Consider the following 16,558-nt stretch of genomic DNA (forward strand, 5'->3'; position numbering starts at 1 on the left):
TGCTTAACCGACTGAGCCACCCAAGCACTTTTTAAAAAGTGGCTCCTAGAACTTTCAAAATGACATGAGTGGCTCACCTAACATTACATTGGACAACACTGATTTACACTCTGTCCTCTCTTCGCGGCCGCTCCTACCACCACTAACTCATTCGTGTGTTTGTGCCTTCGTTCATTCGGGAAATACTCACTCATCGTATGCTGTGTGCTGGAGATGGTGTTAGACAGTGGAGACAAAAAGGAAACAATATAGGCCCGGCACCGGAGCCCACATGGAGCTTACGGACTACACTTCCGAAATGCCAAGCACTCTGTGCTGCGCACGCACATCCCGTCCTCGTGCTTCTCTCTGGGCTGACTTCCTGACCCTGTCTGTCTGGTGAACTCCTACTTATACTTCAAAACCAAACCTTCTAATACATCAGAAACTTATGTCAAACGTTTCCCCCAAAACCCCCACATTGCTACTTCATGAAGCTTGTCCCACTCCGGCCCCTACGCCCCGCTGGAGTTCTAAACTACTATGTGATTATGCAACTTCATTCTTGTGTCAGTTTAAATGTCACCGATCTGTCTAAGGTTTTCCCTTTCCCCCAGCCCCAGGAATTGTCTCACTTACCCTCGTTAATGCTCTTCACCGGCTCAAACTGTCTTGTTTGTGACCCATCCATCTCCCCAGACCCAAAGCTCTGTGAGAACAGGGCACCTGTCTTTCATGCAGAGCTGACTCCCCGTGCCGGGCTGGCACCGTTCTCGGCACCTGGGGAGCACTTAGAGACGAAGATGATGGCATGTGGGCGGTGGTGCAGGATGCTACCACAGAGGCTCTGGCACTGGACGACCAGGGTTCAAATCCTGTGCTCGATTAGCTCTGCAGGCTCCATGCCCTTGCTCGAGCAGCTAACCCCAGCGAGGCTACTGGCCTCGTGAGGGCCCAGGCAGTCTCTTGGTCACAGAAGCTGGTCTCTTCCAGGGTTCCCTATCACAGGAAATGATGCCAGCACCCCCGAAGCTTCCAAAGCCAGAAACTTAAAGAGTTGCTGCTTGTCACCCGTCCACCACCTTCATCACCCAGGCCTTTCAGATTGAGCTTCATTTCTTACAAATTTTCTTTCTCGTCTCCCTCCTCCTCCCCATCCCCGCTCAGGCCCAGGCTTGTGTTCTCTTCCCTGGATGCTGTCGTAACTTCCCAACAGGCCCAGCTTGCCTCCCTGGGCCCCTGCAATCCTTCATGATGCAGTCACAGTAATCGCAAAAAACTTCAAGTCTACTCCAAACTAGAACTTACAGAGGTCAACAAGTCTTCTGTACAGTATCCGGATCCTGTAGACTGCTCCACTCTCCTCTCTGTCTGAGCTCAGCCCTATTAGTCTCCCATCCCTGCCACAGGGCCTTTGCATGGGCCGAGCATGCTCTCTTCACCTACTGACATGTCTGATACTTTACTCCAAGATCACTTCAAATCCCTGTGCTGTGCACTCTCACAGCTCCATGTCCCTCTCTCCCCACTGGTTAGTGAGCATCTTCCCTTCAATGGATGGTCGTGTCCCATACCAGACTCAGGTCCATGAGTTCAGGGGCTGTGTCTGTTTGTATTCACCTTTTGAATCCCTAGAGCCTTGAAAACTGCTTGGCACACTGTAGGTATGAACACATAGCTGCTGAATGAAATAAACCAGCTAAGTGAATGAGCCCCGGGTGTTCAGTAATTGCTGGCTGAAAGATCATCTGGCTCATGCTTTCCCACCACATGGGGCTGCCACGGTGATGCAGACAAGACACGAAGACACAAGGGGCGCCTGGGTGGCTCAGTCGGTTAAACGACTGCCTTAGGCTTGGGTCATGCTCCCAGGGTCCTGGGATCGAGTCCCACATCAGGCTCCCTGCTCGGCGGAGAGCCTGCTTCTCCCTCTCCCTCTGTCTGCTGCTCTGCCTACTTACGCTCTCTCTCTCTGTTAAATAAATAAATAAATAAATAAATAAATAAATAAATAAATAAATAAATAAATAATCTTAAAAAAAAAAAAGACACAAGACAGGCAGTCAATACCATGTAGCTCAGGGAGCCAGTGCTGAGGGGCATGCTGGGGGTGGGGTGGGCAGGCTGCCGGGGGTGGGGGGTGGAGTTTGAGTGGCACCATGTGGTCACCGAATTCTTGGGCTGGGGGGCAGAGTGACCTGGATCTGAATCCCAGGAATATAATAATAGCTTATATTGGTTCTAAGTGCTAGGCTATCTACTAAGTACTTTATGTTTATTTGAATGTCTCATCCACCTGAAATGGAAAGCATATTAGCATTTAAATTTTTTATATATAGAAACTGAAGCCCAAGGAAGGTAAATAGGTTGGCCAAGGTCACCAATTGAGATGGGATGTACCCAGGCAATCTGACTTAGAGTCTGCCCCACATTTTGAGGGTTTGATGTTAATAAGCATTTAATGAGTAATTCCTATGGGCCAAGCATTTTTCTAAAAACTTTACAAGTGTTTATTTGTATAGTTTTTAATTATTTTTTTAAGATTTTATTTATTTATTTGAGAGAGAGAGAGAGAGCACAAGCAGGGGGAGGGGCAGAGGAAGCAGCAGATTCCCCTGCTGAGCAAGGAGCCTGATGTGGGGCTTGATCCAGGACCCTGGGATCAGGACCTGAGCTGAAGGCAGATGCTTAAGGACTGAGCCACCCAGGCGCCCCATATAGTTTTTATTTTTGTAACTCCTTTCATCCCATAACAACCCTACTGATGTGGATATCATCATCTCTATCTTACCGGTGAAGAAACTGAGGTCCACAGGGGTTAGGTAACTTGCCTGAGATCACATAGCCAACAGAAGTGGTGGAACTGGGTGGAGCCCAGGCAAAACACCCCAGAGTTCATGCTGTCAACCACCACACTTCACTGTTCCTGCTCAACGAATGAGCACTGTCATTATTGTTGTTATTGTATTTTCCTGGGATTTTGCAAGGTGGAGAGGGAGGAGTGACATTCTAGCTGGGAAGAACAGCAAGGGGGTAGGGGTGGGGGTGAGCACATTCAGGAAGGGAAGTGTATAATTTGGTGAGGGGGTAGGACAGTGAGGGTCCCGGTGCAGTGGAGCTGAGTACCTAGGGAAGGCCAGAGTGGACATCAGATGTGAGGGAAGTGCTGGGATTAAGCTTGGAGGACCCTCCTCCACAGGGAGAAGCCAACACTCCTGCTCTCTCAGGAATCCCTGTTAAAGATCCAAGTGAGGGGTCTGAAAACTTGAAGCATCCAAGCCAGACTGACCTGGCTCTGCTGGGTGCCCTTGGGAAAGTTACTTAACCTCTCTGCACCTCCATTCCTTTCTGTAAAATCAAAGTAATAAATGCGATCTCCCCCATAGGGTTGCTGTTTGGGTAAAGAGCCCAAATGTCCATCGACTGATGAATGGATAAAGATGTGTGTGTGTGTGTGTGTGTGATGGAGTATTACTCGGCCATCAAAAAGAATGAAATCTTGCCATTTGCAATGACGTGGATGAGGCTAGAGTGTATTATGCCAAGTGAAATAAGTCAATCAGAGAAAGACAAATACTATATGATCTCACTCCTATGTGGAATTTAAGAAAGAAAACAGATGAACATACGGGGAAGGGAGAAAAGAAAAAAAGGAGAGAAGGAAACAAGCCATAAGAGACTCTTAATGACAGAGAACAGGCTTGAGGGTTGATGGAGAGATGGGAAGGGGGTGGACTAGGTGGGGGATGGGCATTAAGGGGGGCACTTGTTATGATGAGCACTGGGTGTTGTATGTAAGCGATGAATCACTGAATTCTACTCCAGAAACTAATATTGCACTGTATAGTAACTAAAATTTAAATTAAAAAAGAGAGCGAGAGAGAGAGATCATGACTATAAAGCCTCTGGCGTAGTGTTTGGCCGGAAGCAGCCCTTGAATATATTCACTTCTCTCCCCTCCCCCACCTCCAAGAAGATCTCCCCAAACCCCCAGTCTCACCAGAACCAAGGCTAAAATCAACGAATGATCTAGAACCACCCAGATCCCTGGAGATCCCAGGTCAATAAGATGAAGGAGGAAGAAGAAGAGAGGAAAAGGTCAAGCTATCCAGCTTCAAAATGTGTCTGAGAAAAAAAGAGTAATTATAATGTAGTTCCTTCTCCTTCCTGCTATGTCAACTAGGGGTTATATAACTGAAGCTCTCTGTGAGGTTCCCGTTAGGGGCCTCCAGGAGGCAGGGCTGGCCGGGACATAAATAAATATTCCTGTGCTCTCTGCCCCCGGGTTCGGGTTCTGAGCAAACACCACAGCCTGCATCACACCCGCGGAGGCCGTGACAGGGAGGAAGCCCGGCAAGGAGTGAGTTCTGGGCTGGGAGTCAGGAGACTGGTGTTCCGGGCCCAGTTCTGCCTCAGAGGATGTGGATGTTAGGGGATGAGCTTTCATGGCAGAGTGACCTGGGAGGAAAGATTCCAGCGGGGGGCGGGGGGGCCCCACAAAACCATCGGTCAGTTGTCCTCAGAGATGGAAGAAAGCCCCCTCCCCTCCCCTGGCCTGGCATTCGAGGCCCTTCACACCTTCTGCTGCCTCCTCTCCCATCCCAGCATGGCATCCACACATTCCGTACTGTGGCCCTTTAGGAATATTGAGCTTTCCTCCCCTCAGGGTTTGTCCCCTCTCTTGGAAGGTACTCTGCCCCCTGTGAACTGGCAGTGTGCTGGAGTCAACCTACGTCCACCTTTTAGAGTTACCCTGGCCTTGGATTCCAGCTTAATGGAGTCACCTTGGCCTTGTGACCTCTTTTGAGCCTGTGTCCTCATATGCAAACTGTGCTTGGTGTTTCCTGTCCAATTCCTGGTTGCAACAGTCAAATGAGATAAGAATTGTTAATAGTAAATGCCAATCACTTAGCCTCGCTGTATAAACCAGGAATGTGGAAGCGTTTTGCATATAAAAGTCATTTAGCAAAGCAGGCCAAACCCTAGCAGAGCGCCTGCTTGGTGGGCACCAGAAACGTTGGCCTCCTTGTCCTCGAAGGCCTGCCCAAAGCCTCCCCATCAATCTCAAGTAGGTCGGTCTCTTCTGAGAATCTTCACAGCATGTCATAGGGACCTGGGTTAGAGCACTCAGCACACGAAAGTGTAATTAGTAAACAGGTGTGCCTTCCCTTCTACTCTAGGAGCTCCCTGGGGGACAAAGCCTGCCTTAGAGCCATATTGTGAGCACTCAGCACTTGGGGGAGGGGGGTGCTGCCATTTAAGAAGACGCCTGAGTGAATCAATGAATGAATGCACTCACACAGAGAGGCTTCATGGAAGAGATGGGCTTAAGCAAATGCTAAGGAAGGGTCAGCTCTGAACGTGCACTGAGCTCTCCAAACTCTGGCTCCCTGAGCTCTAGCAATGGCCATCAGAGCTCCCCACTCAGCTCCACGCAGACTTCCTCCACTGCTTAGACTTGGACCCTATTTTTCTAGTAAAAAAACCAGGATACTTGGCCTCGCAAAGGATTTGGGGGCCATGAAGAGTCCAAGACGGGATCTGGGAGCAATGGCATTGAGACAGAGAAACTGAAGGACTCCCTAAAAATCTGCTTCTTTTCTTGCTAGGACCTGTACCCCCACCCCCCTTTAATATGCTTTGTGATGCAAATAGCATACATCCTCCTTGTAAGGGACAAGGAGTTAAGGATTCTTCTAGAAGAGATGACACCTAAGGAAGGACCAGGTGAGAATGACCAGACAAAGCTATCATCGGTATTCCAGACCACTGGCGCTGGAAGACATCTGGACGCCAAGACCCCTTGGCTCCAAGGAGTTAATCCCTGGGCCCTTGTCTTTGTTCCAACAGGTCCGGATGCCTGAGAGGACACGTACACCAGACCACTGCCCTCAATAAAAACCGCCAGGCCCCGAACAAAGACGAGATCCCTTCCTTTCTTTTCTGAGTCTCCCAGACAGTCTGTCTGTATCTGCTCTCTCTCTATCTTCCAGAAACTCTGTTTTCATCTCCTACTGGCTGGAGTTTAATTTCTATCCTTTGTGAAGCCAAGGCCCTCCCTCTTGGCTGGTCCTGTGGGACCTCCTCTGGGTCCCCGGACTTGGCCTGCCAGCATCAGAAGGTAGAAATACTGGAATTTCTAGGATAGTCCAGTGGCTTATGAGTCGTAGACTTATTTGCATAGTACCTGGCCTGGCCACGCACCCAGCATACAGTAACTGTCCAACTACTGCCCAGTGGATTGGGGACAGAGTGTTTTTTACTCCATCGTGGGGCTGAAGGAACAGAAGCCACCAGCCTCTTCCCTGGGGACTCACTTGTTGCAAAAGGAATTCAAAGTATAGAGCTGCCAAGCCCTTCGTTTTCTGCATGGTGTCTCTCCGCCACTCCAATCCCATCAGTCACTTCTGACTTGGTCTTGGCAACCAGCATCTTTCGTGAACTTTTCTCGGCCTTCTCCACCAACATTTGTCTTCTCCCTCCCTCGCATCCCAGGCAAAGGGAGCCACTTCCTTTCTCCCAAACTCAGTGCTTCCCATTCCTGGGAAGGGGCTGCACAGAATCTTCCATCCCACGTGATCCTCAGCAGTGTGTCCCGGCCACTCCGCCCCCCACGAGGCAGGGTCTACTTTTCTCCACTTGCTTGAATCTAGGCGGGCCCTGTGACCGCTAGGCTCACCAGAATATGGTGGACAGCCCTTAAGTGGCAGCTTCTGCTTCCCGAGTGCTTGCTCCTGGAAACCTCCCTCTGGGAACCCAGCTGTCAGGCCGTGAGAAGCCCCTAGGCCCATGGGGAGGCCACAGGTAGATGTTCTAGTGGACAGCCCCAGTCGTGCTCCCAGCTGTCAGCCAGTCTCAACGGGCGGCCGTGGGAGGGAGCCACCTCGGACACCCAGGCCAGCCGAGATGCCTGAATATCTGATCGAAACCAGGGGAGAGACCCCAAGTGAGAACCTCCCAGCTAAACCTGGTCCACCTACAGAGCCATGAAACAAAAAATAATAAACGGTTGTTTGAAGCGCCTTAGTGTTGGAAAGGTTGGCTCCCCAGCAACACAGAACCAGCCCATGACTCCAGGACTGTGTTCCCGCCTTGACCAAGCTAAACCTGCCTCGATCTTGAGACCTAACTCACCCCTCCTCCCCAGGTCACCTTTGCCACCTCTGACCACTTTTAATAATTGTTTGCACCAATCATGATGACTTTGTATTAAGATTTCTGGACCTACTTTTCCTTTAAAATATTTATCAGTTTAGGGGCGCCTGGGTTGTGCAATTGGTTAGGCCCCGACTCTTGGTTTCGGCTCAGGTCGTGATCTCGGGGTCATGAGATTGAGCCCCACATCGGGCTCCATGCTCAGCGCAGAGCCTGCTCAAGACTGTCTCTCGTTCTCCCCCTCACTCTCTCTCAAATACATAAATAAATCTTTAAAAAAAATGAAATATTAGGGCACCTGGGTGACTCAGCCAGTTAAGCTCAGCCTTCGGCTCAGGTCATGATCTAGGGTCCTGGGATTGAGCCCCGTATCAGACTTCCTGCTCAGTGGGGAGTTTGCTTCTCCCTCTCCCTCTGCCCCTCCCCCTGCTCCTTCTCTCTCTCTCTCTCAAATAAATAAATCTTAAAAAAAAAAAAAAGAAATGCAGCTACTATAAAAGAAAGACAATAAACCAAGCTACATATTCCATCTGAAGCGGAATTATTAAAGCAGGGGGACCAAGATTTTAAAGTAAAACATGGTAATTATACTAAGATAAGAGCAGACATGTGTAAAACAATGCAAGAACAAGGAGTCATAGGTGAGAACCAAGTCAAAATGTGAGCTATGTAAAATACATTTAAAATAAAGGGCACAATAGATGGTGTAAATATCAAGATGCATACAGTTGAAGCATTCACTAGTCAAGAGCAAAATCAGATTGAGAATTGTCCCAGAGAGGCAGGAAAAGATAAAGAGGTAACAAAGGAAAAAGAAAAGCTGAGAGAGATGGAAAGTAGGGGTCCCAAAAGGAAAGGAAAATAAAACTGGAGAGAGGAAATAAGGAACGAAACGATGGAGATTAAATGTTCCAGAATTAAATAAACCTGGATGGACTCAGATTGAAAAGGCTCCTAGAGCAGCCAACAGTAGAAATAAGGAAAAATCCACACTGATATGGGGTGACATTGAGACAATGAAAGACAAAGAGGAAGAGCAGGGAGAGAGAGAAATAACATAGTAACATCCCTTACAAAGGAACAAGAAGCAGACTGCCATTCTACCCCTCAGTAACAAAAGGAAGTCACAATGTTACTAAGAATTGAAAAGAAAACCCTTTCAATCCAGCATCTTAAAGCCAGCCGAAGTGTCATTCAAACATGAGGTCATAATAAAAATATTCTCAGGCAAATAAAGCTGCAGAAGGTCGAAGACACAGGCCCACACTGAAACTCCTCTTGGAGGAAATACTTAGATAATAAAAGAAAGAAACCCAGGAGACTCTGCAAGAACTAAGGGAAGTGCACGATTCAGGCAAGGCTCAGGGCAAGCCTCGGAAAGAGTACTCGGCATTTGAGGTAGGAAGGGGTTTATACACCTGATTCTTTAAATGTATTGTAAAGGCTGAAGAATTCCACAACACTGCAGACCTGGCCAGACTGGGGAGCTGTGGAGAGCACCCACCATAATCAGGAAAATGGGAGAATCCCAATGCTGCCCCAAACTGTCGAATTTAAGGACACAGTGGCCAGAACTGTACGATCAGGATCTGGAAGCTGATCGGCTGTCCCGTGCAGATCCTAGAACTCAGAGTCTGGCTCTGGTGTTAGCAACACCCTTGCTCATCTCTTCAACCAAGAGAGGGCCAGCCTTGGGCTCAGGCATGGGGAGGTAGCTGTCTAGCTAGAATTTAATGACACTCATCTCCTTCAGGTAAGTTGTTTTGTTTATCTTTTGTCCATGGCAACTGATACTGTTTTTTCTATTTTCAGAAGTGACAGAAAATTTCTGTTTCAAATAAACTGATTTTTTTTTAAAGATTTTTATTTATTGGGTGGCTCAGTTGGTTAAGTGACTGCCTTCGGCTCAGGTCATGATCCTGGAGTCCCTGGATTGAGTCCCACATCGGGCTCCCTGCTCGGCAGGGAGGCCGCTTCTCCCTCTGACCCTCCCCCCTTTCATGTGCTCTCTCTCTCTCTCATTCTCTCTCAAATAAATAAATAAAATCTTTAAAAAAAAATAAAATTACTGTGTTTCCTTTAAAAAAAAGATTTTTATTTATTTATTTGACAGAGAGAGACATAGCGAGAGAGGGAACACAGCGGGGGGAGTGGGAAAGGGAGACGCGGGCTTCCCGCGGAGCAGGAAGCCTAAAGGGGGACTCCATCCGAGGACCCTGGGTTCACGACCTGAGCCGAAGACAGACGCTTAATGACTGAGCCACCCAGGCACCCCAGTAGCTGTATTTTTTAGGTGTCTAATTACTTTGTCAGGTGAGTTCAAGTTCCCTTGGGGATACCAGCTATCTCTCTGGCAATGCACCCTGGGGAAGGGCCAAAGGCACAACAGGAGAGGAAAAAGGATGAGCCGCAGGGCAGAGAGCCACACAGACACCCTTGGTCACTCTGGCTGGCATTCTGCCCGTGTGACTCTCAGGTTGCACCTCCGACTTCCTAGGGGGACAGCAGCCTGGGCGGAGGTGGACTCTCCGAGTGGGATTCCCCAGGCTAGAGGTGAGGGTGGTAGGGGGGTGTTGGTGGGACAGTGAATGCCTGGGCCTTCACCTGTTCTATTCCGTTCCTAACCCCAGCTTTGAGCTATCCCAGACCACTGCACAGGACCGGGACCGGAAGCTGGTAAGCTTCCCTAGGGAGCAGGCCAGAGCAGAGGTTAAGAGGTCAGGCTCTGGGCTCAAACATTCATTCATTCCGCACTGAAGGCTCGTACATACCAAGGCACTGTGCCAGGTGATGGGGAGACGGTGGGAAACAGTCCCTGCCTTCATGGATGTTATGCTCTGACAACCAACTAGCAGACCCCAGTCCCAATCCTGGCACTGCCAGCTGGGGAACTCACGTAGTCTTCCTAAGCCTCAGTTTCTTTATCTGCAAAATGGAGATGATCACAGTGTCTATTCATAGGGTTACTGACAATGCATGCCGAGGGATTAGCACAGTGACCCGCACACGGAGAGGACGCAAACTGTTAATTATTGTTATTATTATTACGACCAACGATACTGATACTGGGGACTAGGTAGGAACCTGGAGCTATTTCTAAAAGATAAATGGATCCTCTTTGTCCTCTGGGCAAACCGGTTCTCCTAAGGGTCTGTGATTGGAGAGAAGGCCCACGTGGGGCATGTAGAGCTTTGGAGAAGGAGGATTCAGTGGGCTTGACCCCTAAAAAGTTTAGGTCAAAAAACTGCAAGGCAGGGAGTGGGAGGAAAAACAAATCAAGTTCCCTTTTCCAGAGAGAACTATTAACGCTGCTCCAGGTGCTAAGATTTCAGATAACCGGTCGGTCGTCTTTTTTTTTTTTTTACCTGCGAAAGAGCAGTGCAATGAGGAGGCTAGGACCCCCCCCCCCCCCCCCCTCCCAGCGATGAGCTTCTGCTGGAATCCCAGCCCTGTCAGGTCTGGGGCCCACGCTGCCATCGGCCGCGGGAGACAAAGTGCTCAGGGACCACAAAAATGTCTTCATTTCTTTCAAAATCAGAAGAAAAGAGGAACTTTTAGGTTGAAGAAATTTTTTTTTTAAATTTATTTATTTGAGAGAGAGTGTGTGAGTGCAAGCGGGGGAGGGGCAGAGAGCGAGGGAGAATCCCGAGCAGACCCTGTGCTGGCAAACGGCTCAGTCTCATGACCCCGAGATCATGACCTGAACCGAAACCAAGAGTCGGATGCTCAAGCGACCTCGCTACTCAGGCGCCCCAAAGGAAATGTTTTAATATACCCACGCAGTCATAAATACAACTTTTTAGTATTCTTTATGGAGGAAGGGGCCCTTGAAGGCAAAATTGCCTTGGGCCCGGGGAAGTCAGAATGCATCCCTGGTTGCCTCTGAACCCTGGTACGGAACTGGGGCACACCACTGCCGGCCTCCCGGGGCGCTGTGGTGTTACAGCCGCGCGGCGAGAGGAGCATTTAGCACCGTGGGTGCACCTGCTAAGCGCTCGGCAAACGGGAGTGAACCTTTGTCTCCCTCCGGGACCTGCAGCCTGAAACCCTAGGAAATCGGGGGGAGGATAATGGGATGCGGTACTGCACTGGGGAAACAGGTTACACGATTGCTTTTTATTGCACAACAGACTGAAGGGAGAACTCCAGGGGCCGCCACAATGGAAGCTTCGAAGCCAGGCCACTGCGCGGTGCTGGGGGGCTGCATGGAGCCGGGCGCCCAGCAGCAGACAGAGCGAAGTCTGAATCGCCAGCACAGGCCAGGGGCAGGTGTTAGCCCCGAGCGGAATGAGGGAAGGAGTGAATGAATGAATGGAGTGTGAACTGTGGAGGAATTTTTATTTATTTATTTGAGACAGAGAGAATGAGAGACAGAGAGCATGAGAGGGAGGAGGGTCAGAGGGAGAAGCAGACTCCCTGCCGAGCAGGGAGCCCGATGCGGGACTCGATCCCGGGACTCCAGGATCACGACCTGAGCCGAAGGCAGTCGCTTAACCAACTGAGCCACCCAGGCGCCCATGTGGAGGAATTTTTAAAAATTCTGAGGCTGTTTGCCTGAAAGGTTGGCTCAACAGTTCCCAAGACACGAGCTTCCCTAAAGGGGAAAGGAAACTGATACCCATTAAGTGATTGCTGGGGCGAGTATCCTCTCCAATAAATTAGGAAACTGAGGCCCAGAGAGGTGCCGTGGCTGGAACAAGATCCCACAACTCCAAAGCAGAGGCCCAAGTCCTTGCTCCTTGCCTAGGCTTGCTGCTGACTTCGGCCCGATGCCGCCCTGGAGCAGGGCACGCTGGTCCTCCAGGGTTGGCACGGCCCTCCAGATGCCAGACCTCTCGCACCACCTGCTCCACCTCCTCGAGGCCCCCAGCAGCTCCCACGGGACCTGGCAGCGCCACCGAGGGCCCCCGCGGCTCAGGAGTGGCCAGGCCTGGCAGGAGGCCCCTCAGACGGGCCTTCAAGCTGGCTGAAGAACAGGCCTCTCTGTCTTAGAGACTGGCACACCCTCTTTTCCTTCCTTAGGCCAAACTGCAGCCACCAAGCCCGGGGAGGTTCAAACCACATGAGAAGTTCCAGACCCGCTGCCACACTCCCCAGCTTTACCTACACCCCAGCCCTGCTCAGGAATCCACAGCCTCTCTCTCTCTTTTTCTCTCACCTTGGCTCGGTCCCCCTCCTTTTTTCCTGCCTCCTCCTGCCTGCCTAGGATCTAGAATTCCGATGAGGCATTTGTTTGAGAGAAAACAAAGAGGCAGCCATCCTGCCAGATCCCAAAGCAAAGAGTGGGCTGCCAGAAGCCAAGAGACCGACGACCATGAGCAGGCTGGATGCAGGTGCGGAAGGCGATGGGGGCAGGCTGAGCGGGGCCTGGCGGCTGTCCAGGACAAATAAACACGCCGCTGCCTCCGGGCGGCCTTCAGAGGCCCTTCTGTGGAGGCCTGCAGAGCGTGCATCTCCACACAGGCACTTCTGACAGCAAGAGTTCAGCCTAGGCTAGAGGAGAGGTCCCTGTTTTGATGATTTCTCTTCAAGATCAAACACATCTTTAAAAAAGACAAAGTGAACATATGGCACTTTCCGTCTTTCTTGTCATCAGACGTGAGGGTGTCTTTTTTAACTACAAGATTTCATTGGGCCACTTAAAATCCACCTTTTTTTTCTAACTTTTCATTCCATTTTATTGGAAGATCAGAAAATGAAGGCAAGTGTGGCAGCATCTTCAATTCCCAGAGTTTCGGAGCCCGCTGTAGTGACGGAGCACATGGAATCAGGAGACTCGGGGTCCCCCCCATGCTCCATGGCTGAGCACAGCTCCTGCTTCCGCACCTTCAAACGGAGGGTGCCCTCCTTTACTGTCCAGGGTCCTTGTAGCCCTTGCACACTATGACCCTGTGTCCCAGGGGCAGTAGGATGGGGATCAGCGTGCACGTCGCTTAGCTCTTCGGAGCCCCGCGGGTCTCTGGGGCACTGATGTATCGGGGCAAATGGCAAATTAGATTATGAGCAACTATGGAAAGTGCTACGAGGAGAAGCTTTGAACCTGGCTCTTTTGACGGGTACAGTGCCTCCTGTCTCCTGTGGATACGTTCCCCCAACCCCTTGCCTCCACCTCAGACCTTCGCTTCTCACGCCTTCCTGGTCACCCCGGGGAGAGAGAAACCCAACACGCTGCCTTTCCAGGCCTTTAGAAAAGCAAAAGTCCCCTCACTTTGCTTAGAGGATGGTTCTACTCCCAAAGACACAGCTCCTTCCTGGCCTGAGGCTGGCCACAGTCCATAGTGCGACAGGGAGCTTGGGAGCCAGCCACGAGGATTTGCTCTTTATTTTTTTATTTGTATTTATTTATTTATGTTTTTAAAGATTTTACTTATTTTTTTGACAGAGAGAGACACAGCGAGAGAGGGAACACAAGCAGGGGGAGTGAGAGAGGGAGAAGCAGGCTTCCCGCAGAGCAGGGAGCCCGATGCGGGGCTCGATCCCAGGACCCTAGGATCATGACCTGAGCCGAAGGCAGACGCTTAACCGACTGAGCCACTCAGGCGCCCCAGGATTTGCTCTTGATATAAAACTATTACAGCAGATTCCCCGAAAGATGGAGCACATTCCTCTAACCTGGTTCATTGTGTGCCTCGCTCATCACACACACCCAGTGGCTGGCTTCCTTGGCACCATGCGGCCCCTTTCTACCATCTCACCATGAGCCTGCATAGAGACCAGCAGGGACAAGGCGAGGAATGCCCCACCCCATGAAGGGGGCCAGGGACTCCTTTCCCTTGTCATCTTCTGCTCCCATCAGGTACCCAGCACCCCTTCCTCCCCTTACCCATATGACTTTGAGATGGACACTTAGAGGATGTGAGAAGGCTATCCGACCTAGCTATACCACCAGCTCCTTCCCCTACCCCTGTGTGGCTGCTGGGATTCAGGATCCCAGGAGTTTGAGGGCCCTTCCCGACCTCTATGCTCTGGATATGCTCATCACGTTACCTTCTGCCCCATACGAGGGAGGTACTCCCGATCTGTTACTTTGGGCTTCTGTTTACACTGTTTCACCCCCCTGGACCACCATCTGCTCTATCCATACTCATCCGTTAGCATCTGGCCATCTCTAAATTCGCTATTTGTTGACTACATACCCATTCATCGTTCATTCAATCAACAAATATATAGTGAGACCAACTATATGCCAGGCACCACACTAGTGCCGGGAATATAGAACCAAATAGACATTGTCCCTGCCCCCAAGGAGCTATAGTCTAGTGGAAATTAATAGTTTATGTTTGTTGAGTGCCTACTACATACAGACTCTGTACGAAGTACTTTACATGGATTATCTGACTTAATGTTTCAGAAAAACTGCTTCTTTTTTTTTTTAAGATTTTATTTATTTATTTGAGAGAGAGAATGAGATAGAGCGAGCATGAGATGGGGGAGGGTCAGAGGGAGAAGCAGACTCCCTGCTGAGCAGGGAGCCCGATGCGGGACTCGATCCAGGGACTCCAGGATCATGACCTGAGCCGAAGGCAGTCGCTTAACCAACTGAGCCACCCAGGCGCCCAAAACTGCTTCTTTTAAGGAGTACATCAAACGGGACCATTGAGGAAGGAAGGTTTTGCCCCAGGCTAAGTTAGCCACTGGCTAAGGGGCAAGGATTCCAACGCCCAGGTTGACTAATGCCAAAGCACTAGCCCTTAAGCACTGTGCTTTCTTTCCCTGCTCCACTCAACCCCATCTCCTCCAAGAAGCCTTCCGGATCCCCCTCCCAGACTAGAGGACTTCCTTGGACCCTCTAAAGGAGCCCTAGTATTTGACACACCCAGCTCCTCCTCCCACCAGGGGACCCAGACCATAGAATAGTAGCTGCCCCTGCGTCTTTCCTCTGCAGCAGCTTGTCCAGTGAGCCACCCAGCAGCTGCTCCCACGTGTCTACTGAATTTGCTGATCTGAACCAGAACCCTGGGTTCCTCCCCCTGTTCTATTCCTCCTAGAATCACAGATCTTCCTCCCAGAGAGGTCTCCGCATAGGGCAGACCCATCAAGATGCCCATTTCACAGATGAAGCAAACCCAGGTCTCGAATGGTTCCGAGTCCCTTCTACCTCCTGGCTGGCCAGGTCAGCTCCCCTTTCTTCCGGGCAGTCTCAGGATCTCACAAAGAGGCTTGGTGAGCGGTGGCGGGGGGGGGGAGGGGGGGGGCGGGAAAGGGATTGACCTACCTACTGGATACCCGGAATATCAGCCCCCAAATGCAGGTTGGTTCCCAGGGCGCTTCTCGGCGCTCCGCCGCGCGTGTTGGGCACTCTGGGCACCTTGACGCACGCCCCATGCCACCTCCAAACCCACGCGAGATGATCAACTTCCCTCCCCCCGGCCCTGACCGCTGCCCTCGCGCGCACCCCGCAGGCCCTGCCTCCAGCGACAGTGCGGCGACACCGGGAACCCCTCGTCCCCCACGCCGGGGCTCTCCTTCGCCGAGCGCGGCGGGCAGGTGGACCGCGAGCCGCCGCGCCTGAGCCGGGCCGCCCGCGCTCCCCGCAGCCCCCCGCAGCCCCCCGCGTCCGCGCGTCCCGGGGCCTCTTACCTGCGCCCGCGAGCCGCCAGCCCCGCGCCGCCGCCCGCTCGCCCGCCCGCCGGCGCCACCGCGGCCGCCCCGGCTCTACCCGCCCGGGATCCCGCCCCCGGCCCCGCCCCGCCCGGCGCAGGTGATCCCGGGGAGAGGCCGCGCTCGCCCCTCCGTCCCGGGGCTGCGGGGACCGCCCCGGGGGCGCCAGGGTCGGGACACTGGAGTGGCGGCGCCTCCCCGTGGTGTCCTCGCGCCTCTCCCGGGCCTGGGTCCTCTTTGGGATTCCGGGTCTGGCACCTCGGGGACGCTCAGTCCAGCAGGCCACACGTCTCCAAGGGCCGAAAGGGATAAGGGACCTTCAAGATACCCCGGGACAGATGCAGGTAGGTGTCTTTTTTTTTTTTAAGATTTTATTTATTTATTTGAGACAGAGAGAATGAGAGAGAGAGAGAGCACATGAGAGGGGGGAGGGTCAGAGGGAGAAGCAGGCTCCTCGCTGAGCAGGGAGCCCGATGCGGGACTCGATCCCGGGACTCCAGGATCATGACCTGAGCCGAAGGCAGTCGCTTAACCAACTGAGCCACCCAGGCGCCCCAGGTAGGTGTCTTTAAAGTGGGACTGCGTTAACCTGATTGAAAGGTTTGGGGGCAGGTTGGTGTTACACCAGGTTTGATAGCTGGCAAGGGTCAAAAACTCTGCCCTGTAGAATCAAGGCCCCTCTTCTCTATCAGTCTGTGTGGTTCATTGCTGTATATATGCCCCCCCTCCCAGCCCCTCCATTCCCCCAGCGCCCCCCGCCCCCCGCCCCTGCAAGCCGGCCACACCACAACCCGTATGTACAGAAAGAGGGAAGGGGTCTTAG

The 16,558-nt window shown here is 51.8% G+C and overlaps 1 protein-coding gene across 1 annotated transcript in view; it reads right to left on the reverse strand.

Moving 5' to 3' along the window:
• NCMAP (non-compact myelin associated protein) overlaps positions 1 to 15,777 on the reverse strand; it is a 42,493-nt gene extending 26,716 nt beyond the window's left edge. The window contains exon 1 of the mRNA XM_045895485.3: positions 15,715 to 15,777. The gene's annotated coding sequence lies outside the window, so the exon portion shown is untranslated. The remainder of the gene's footprint in view (positions 1 to 15,714) is intronic.
• Positions 15,778 to 16,558: the final 781 nt, after the last annotated feature.

This window comes from Mirounga angustirostris, unplaced genomic scaffold (genome assembly GCF_029215605.1).
Source record: "Mirounga angustirostris isolate CCGP_5_RB_7025 unplaced genomic scaffold, mMirAng1.0.hap1 SCAF_4, whole genome shotgun sequence".
Lineage (NCBI taxonomy): Eukaryota > Metazoa > Chordata > Mammalia > Carnivora > Phocidae > Mirounga > Mirounga angustirostris.